Here is a 7,864-nt window from a genome sequence, read left to right as displayed (position 1 = left end):
CCGAGAGGTTCGTTCCATCGAGAGCGGAGGGCGCGGATCTTCTCCTAGTGCGTCGAAGTTTCCGCGCGCCCGTCTCTCTCGAATACGAGAACTACTCGGAGTGGAAGAACAGACAAAACCTTCATCGAGGACCCTCTAATCGCATCGAGATCTTCTCGACAGATCCGATGATCGATTTACCAGTCATCCAGGCCGTCAGTCAGTCACTTAGCGTCTTTGTGAGGGTGTTGATTGTTCGTATTGATCACATCTGATCAGTTCTAGGAATTCGCCCCTACGTGGAATGGTCTTTGATCTCTTCCTTGGCCGAAACTCTGGCTCGCGTTCGTTTCTCGTTCCGCATCTATGGTCGCTCTCTCTCTCCCTCTCTCCTCTTGGACCCTTGTCTGTCTGGTATTGTCTCCGGCGTGCATTAGAATCCAGCTCGCTCCGGGACGATAATCACCGCGGGGATCGGTACACACGGCAAGCTCCAATTTTTTTCTCACGCGCACAGGTCCGCTCATTCTCCGCATTCGATGCGTCTCTCCGAGATCTCGATGGCAAGCTTCTCTCATTCACCTATCGGCCCATTCAAGGGCAACTCATTCATCGCTCACTTGGGTAAGTCAGTGCGCCCAAAGCAGGTGAAAAGATGAGGAAAACGGTATGGAGCACTCGCAGCACCGTAGAGAACGACGAAGAGAACGATCACCGAGGAAAAACAGCAGCAGAAGGAACGGCCGAAGAGAAGAAACCAACAAGGAGGAGAGGTAGAAAGAAGCACCGTAGAGATGTCTCTTCAAAGCAGCGGGCCGACCGTGGCGGCGCCTTTGATCTTGGACTGTTGGTCTCATCTCAAGACCTACGGATGGATGGATGGACGAATGGATGGATAGATGGACAGACGAGCGGACGGACGTACAGACACACAGACGGACGAACAGACCGCCAGACGGACAGAGCGAACGGCTGACGGAGAGACGAACAGAAAGGCGGCCACACAACCGTACAGCCCAGCCGATGGATATTGAGTCGCTTTCCTGGCCCTCCCTCGACTTCGATTTCCTCCGCAGAGTTTTTCTGATCTCCTTACGCTGTACTACCTGTATCTCACCGATGATTCGGGAAAACCTCTGACGCGGCGCGCATAGAACTCGTCGGAGTTCCCGCTTAGAAATCTCTCTATCCGCGCAGGATCCTGAAAGGCCTCGCCGGCTCCAAGCGGAGCACTCGACAAAGGCGAACTTCCCTGTATTTCTATTGGACTTCGATATCCACTGCGCAATCCGGGAATCCAGCTTTCGATCAGCGACCACTGACGTTAAGTCGTTCCCAACTTCTCCTCTCACTTGGAAATCTGAAGTCTCCCGATGCCCACATTTTTCTTCTCCTGTGAGAGAATGTAGACGATCACACGTCTCTCTATCGTTGCTCCAGCCTTCCCTGAGCCGCGTAGCTCTGCTCTGAGAGAGTGGTCATCACCAGAATACGTGGACGTGGGGGAAATTCGGAGCTCTATCAAGGGACTCAGAAATCATTCTGGGGACTTTCTTACCTCTCTGGCGATTCCTGTCAACTGTTTCACAACGTCCTAGGAGCGGGATATTCGGCACCGCACATGAATCGAAGGTCACTTATAGAAGCGTACGGAGGCGACGGTCGCGATACACATCGGGTAGGTCTGCGGGCACCGCACAAGTAAAGTTCTATCCTCTCCTGCTTGCACGGTCAAATTCACTGGTGTTGCTGGACCGCTATGACGGCTCGCTTGATCGACTTATTTCGAGCTGGATTCGAGAAGAGTTGATGTACCAGGGGGGTCGAGGATTGCGCTCGAATCACCCGAACGAGCACCTGTCTGACTGACGACTGAACCGATTGAGGTGGCCGCCTGACTGCGACTGAGGTTGAGCTCTAGGCCGATAACGACAACAATCCAACTGCCGGAGGAGGCTGCAGAGAGGAAAAGAAAGAAAAAGAGGCGGGTGCTCTGCGAAGCTCCGAAGTATCGAAATCCACGTGACTGACTACCTTGCTCGGCTACTTGTCCGGCTTCTCGGCACCGCCTCCGGAGAGGGATGAGGTGGGGCCATCGGAACGTACGTTTTACACTCACAATTTGCACGTCTCAATGCATTGCCGGGAATTTATACTTCATACGTAAGCGAGCAGTTCGGACGTCGATTAGAAATGTCGAAGATGGGCGAGATTACTGGAAAAAAAATATTTTTCCTGAGAACGCGATCGGGACGATTCGATCAGTGCATCCTGTGCTCCTATTCATCAATGAGTTGGGAAGACTTCGGGATTCGATGGGAGAACGACGATAGCGAGAAATCAACTTGAATGTCTTGTCCGGAGCTGGTGAGCTCCACTCTCTATCACGCCCTTCAGAAATGAGCACAATTCATTCCAGATCCCTCCACACTCTGGACGGGGGAGATTCCCGATCCTCGTTGAGCATCTCTTTGAAGTTTCCCCTGTCTTCGAGGAAGATGCCCTCTTCAGTTCGCTCGCCTGATAGCTTTTATCTCCCTTACATTTCATTGGAGATTACTCAAGAGCAGGACCTTTTCCCCGCTCACTCTGGATGAGCAGTCTGGACTAAAGCCGGTGGAAGGCAATATACAATGTCACTCCGAATGATCTCTCAAGATGAACATCCATCCAAAACAGTATATTAGGCCGTGGGCTCCGGTCCGGAATGACTTGACTCAAAAGCAGGAGCAGGAGTCAACCGTTTCAGGAATGGATTCACCACGGTGACCGCAGGATGCTCGTCCCTAAATGGATTCACATTCAAGATCAAGGGTCCAGACCGGAAGTGTCACTGCTTGTCGTACTTCAATTCTTCCGCCCCACAGGTACCTGGCTCGAGACGGGAGTATGTGTCTCGCACATGTGTCGAACACATGTTCGACTTTGCGCATGCCCTCTAAGAAGTAGGTCTCCGCTGTTCCAATGTTTGAAACCCTACGTAATTGTCGCAATCCAGCGAGGGGTCCCAGAATATCCGAAAGGGAGAGGAGCGTGATTCGATTGAAAGATGCAGGATCTTTCAAGACGAGGGATCTTGCCTGAGACATGCGCGATCGTGAATGAGCCATGATGTTTAATCCCGCTCGACTCCAACCAGCTCCTGCCGAGGGAAATCGGGTCTCTCTGTTCCATTCTGTTACACGGGTGTCTCTGAACGGAGGGGATCGCGCGCAGAACGGGAAATGGATTAAGTTTACGTAAGATGCGAACGCGACGAACACCATCTTGGCATCGGATCGGCTATTTTCAATCCTTGCTCACCGATATTTCCAGAGGAAACATCTGATTCGTCATCCAGGCTGCTCATTAAAACACTTGAGCAGCCTGGATGACGAATGAGATGTTTCAAGGCGAGATTCCTAGTATTTTAATTCGGTAAGAACACGGCAGTAGAGCACACAGGGCGGGGAGGGGGTGAGGATACTGTTGGCCCGCCCAAAATATGTTCACGACTATGGCGAAGTATAGCAGAGAGCCGTCATATCGTAAGCCTACCCTGGGTCTCACGATCTTTCTTTCTTCTGTTGCTCTAGTACAATATCTTTATGGAGAAGAGTATCCCGCAGAGCCGCTAGAACAAGCGATTCGGGTCGTCTCAATACGCATGTGCGTTGCGATCCACGTGGCACGAGATTTAGGCAGTTCAGCCCGTGCTCCGTTCCCGGAGAGAAGAATCTGGCTCCGGTGCTCACATTGGATCGGAGGGTTCGGTAGCCGAATCATTAGCTGAATGTTTTGACAATCTGATCTATAATGAACCTCCAAGCCGCGGAGTAACTTGCGCTGTATGGCCCGGAATGTTAATATGCATTCGTTTGTTCACGTCGGCAAAGTGCGAAACGCTTCGGTGGGCGCCTCGGGAGTTATTCCGATCGCTGAAGCACACTCACGAGTGAGGCAGTGCGGTTTCTAGATCGTGTCCAAATAGAACGGTTATGAAGGCGCACGACGTCCTAGCCACCGAGGACTGCCGGCTTTTTTGGAATTGCGCATCAGGTCTCCGAACGTGATTCGAGGAATCATTCTCTTCACGAGGGTTCTTACGATCGTTCCAACGTTCCAACATGCACGCGCACATCCTTGTCTTTGAAATTATGTCAAAGCTACCTTGGAGTTTGTTGTACGTAGCCTACTGCACAGCGAGAACTACTTATGGGGGAACGGATTTGCGAGAAGGAAAAATACTGCAATCGACGATCCAAAAATTAATGATTGGGAGTGGTAGACCTGATGCCCCTCTTATTTGTCGTCATCAATGTGGTAATTCGCTGATCGAATATCCCCTAGGGGGCGAATAATGAAATATAGGTGTAATCAAATTTCAATACTTTAAGTCTATCGTCTCGTGGCGATGAACTTGATGCTTCGCGCGGGAGACATCACTGCGGTGAATCCAAGCATTTATATTTTTAGAGCCTGCGAGGAGATACGAAGGATCAATACGGTAGTCCACAGGGCGGTCAAACCGTTCATGGTGATTTTCCATTTTGAATACTCCGTGAGACTCGTCGAAGGAATTCCGAGCATCACTTCGAGGGTGAAATGTGGCGAAGGTCTATGCGCTCGCATATCTGGGGCGAAGCCGCTCCCTCATCCCTCTCTATCCTGAACTTTATTCAAAAACGTGGTATCCGTCTCAGCGGTGATTCAGCCATATCTTCCCGTCGTAACGTTACAGACCCCCGCCTATTTTATAGATACTTCCATGGAAAATGCTCAGATGGAATCTCTCCCCTCGTTCCTCCTATTTCGGTCCCCGCCCGTGTAACCAGAATGAGCACCAAGCAGCACCCCCGCTCTGTCCAGCTTTTCTCCAATCGTACTGCTCACTTCGCCTCAACCTCTTTCTCCCGCACATCCCGTCTATGGAATGCCCTTTACCCTCATTTCCTCCCTTCAACGTATGATCCTAAACTCTTCAAATTCAATACTATCACCTCTCTCCCTTCAGGTAAAGAGCCTTAGTTTTTTTATTGGGTATTATATTCACTTGAGCCCCGCACTCCAGTTGAATTTGCCACTCTTCTGGGCAGTGCCTGGATGCATTTTTTCGAGCTCGGGGCGCTCCGAAATTTGAAGTTCTGGGGGATCGATTCTCTCCGCGGAAGCCGTCGATCCCCTGCGGGATAGAATAGATTTCGATTAGACCTCAAATCAATCAGTGGCATCTCCGAGCTTTTGTCCAAAGAAAAGAATATCCAACTCACAAGATCCTGATGATAGTGCACTCACCCTATTCGAGAGCACGACACGTTCGAACGTAAGAAATCAGAGGGTTTTCGACCCTGATCTTCGGATCCATGTGGCTCCCTTCTCTCAATTATTGAGCAGCCGAAGGGACAGTTCTGTGAATAATGAAACATCGATTCGACGATTCCGAGCAGCAAATGGAACTGCATCCCTCGGGTTCCTGAAGAGCATCCATTCTCTTGCGATCGGCAGTGGAGAGCAGATCTCGAGCTAACTCCGTACGGAGCGTTTTTAGTGAACGTGTCCGCGATTCTCCGACTGCTCAAGACTCCATATGAGGAGATTTGGCCATCTGGGAGTCCGAAAATCAAAGTTGGGATGGCGTTTGACCTTTTAGTGACCGTTTTAAAAATTTTCGGCATACTGGAAACGCCCTTCAAAATTCATGTTGTGATACGACTGTTTGTAAGCATAATGAGTGTTCTGAATGTCATTTACAACATTTATGGTTATGTCGCGGTTGTGGAAGCCAGCTCCGAGGGACATCCGGATATGATGTACATAGTATACTTCACGTGGACCTTCGATATGGTTTATTCGTTGGCTCTATACCTGTGGGGGATCGGTTTTGCGAAAAGAAACAAGTCTGTGCTCACGAATGCCAGAACCTTGCGATGGATAGTTTCGAGCCTAGTGTTCGCACTGATCGTTGTGATTGGACTCGTCAATTTCTTGGTGGATTTCTTCACTTCAAGCGACTTCATTGAATATTTTGCTTGTCCAGCTTGCTCGATCATCGGTGAATTATTCTACGCCACGGTCATGAAATTTGTGTGTACCATCGTGTATCTGTTGGTGGCGATGAACCTTATGCTCTACGCGGGGGATATCGATGCGATCAGCTCGCGCCTGCGTAAGGAAAACATCACGAGTTGCTGCGCGGACATCCACCGAATGAACGGGCTTCTAAACCGGGAATTCAAAATGTTTTCGGTGATGTTCCATATTCAGTATTTTGTTAGACTGGTTGGCGAAATCCCGAGCGCCGTATCGAGCTTACAATGTGGAGAAGGTGTCTACTTGGTGCTTCAGAATTTAAGTCAGCTCTATATATTCCTATTGGTAATGTCTAGAACCGATCTCATAGCGAAGAAGATCAAAGTTTTCCGTCGGAAGATACTCTACGTTGCCGTCGTGGAACGAAGTGATCATTTGGACAGCTTCTTGATGCAGAAATTCGGAGTGGAAGTGGACGTGGGCTTCAAGACTATACTTTCCTGGAAAACGTGTTTATCCTTCATCAGCTTCTGCTGGAGTTTCGCTTTCATGACTTTGCAATTAGCTATCGCTGGAAAGCCGTGGGCCTGCCTGCAATAAGTCCACTCGAGCTGACAGAGGCAAGATGGATCAAACCCCAGCGTTGGAGGAGTTGTCATCGTTCATCAGCGAAATCCACTTCGGGGAACACTCTCAGTCAGGAGGAGCAAACTATGGTGGATCTGGAAACTTCGATCAGAGCGAGTGATCTCCCGAGAGTACAGGTCAGAACAGACAATTATCATGAGTTTCTTCCTCCCATGGTCAGACTCTCATTCGCTCACGGTGTGCAGGACTAAAATATCGCATCGGTGCTTTTTCCCGTGGACGGAAATGCAAAAGGCAGGACAGTCGCGGATGTCGGCATCAGCCGCCACACGATCCATCTGAAGGATTAAGTCATATTTTCGACTATCTCGCGGACTTTGCCTAATTTTCTGTCATGTCTCAATCAGGATTGCGAATCGTCTCCTGCTTCGAATCTGTCGCGCGCCACCGCGCATCTTGGAGCCAACAGCCAACCCCAGCTTAAAATATATCGTTCGCAACCCCTTGATATCACGAAGGGAACCCAAACTAGTCCTCAGATGCTGCGCCCATGTAATGTCCCCGAGTATGGGCAATGTCCGGGCCTGTCGAAGGAACCCCATTGAGGCGGCGAATCTACACAAGTCGCTTCCAGGGATCGAAGAATTAAGCGCGCATTGACGGCCTATATCGTTAGATGCAACAGGGTGCTGCTTCCGGGTCATTTGAGCGACAATCACTGTCGGACGCTGACGGAAGAATGAAATTTCACACTCCGGATGGACCGCGCACATCCATTCTTCTGATATATCGGAGAACCGCAATTCGGGTTGGGCTCAAGGATCTCAACTAACATCTTCGGGGCGTTGCCGATGTATGAATTGCCGGTATCAGCGCGAGAAACTAATTCGAGCATGCCCCCGACTGTAATCCACGGGCTACTGCCGTGGAAAAGGATGACGCCGGACATTCTGGCCGTCGCGTCGTTTTGCATCTATGGCATCCCCCTGAAGTTCCACCATGTGATTCGATTCTTCGTGAGCATCCTGACGATTATGCACAGCGTGGTGGATATTCTGACATCATGTACTTCAGTCTAAATTCGATTACGTTCGACAGAGTGTATTCTTCCTCGGTTCGCCTTTAAGGCATAGGTTTCGCGCGAAGGAATAAGACTGTGTTCGACGATCCGGGAGTTCTGCGCTCGATGGTCGAGACCTAGATGTCGTGCTGGTTGTTCTTGTAAGTTGAGTACTCATTGATGTTTTTTTCACTTACGGTAATACCTTGAACTGTCATTCTGCCCTCT

The sequence above is a fragment of the Galendromus occidentalis genome, unplaced genomic scaffold, assembly GCF_000255335.2.
Source record: "Galendromus occidentalis unplaced genomic scaffold, Mocc_1.1 scf7180000075389, whole genome shotgun sequence".
Classification (NCBI taxonomy): Eukaryota; Metazoa; Arthropoda; class Arachnida; order Mesostigmata; family Phytoseiidae; genus Galendromus; species Galendromus occidentalis.
The sequence above is the reverse complement of the archived record's forward strand: the minus strand, read 5'-3'. Positions refer to the sequence as shown.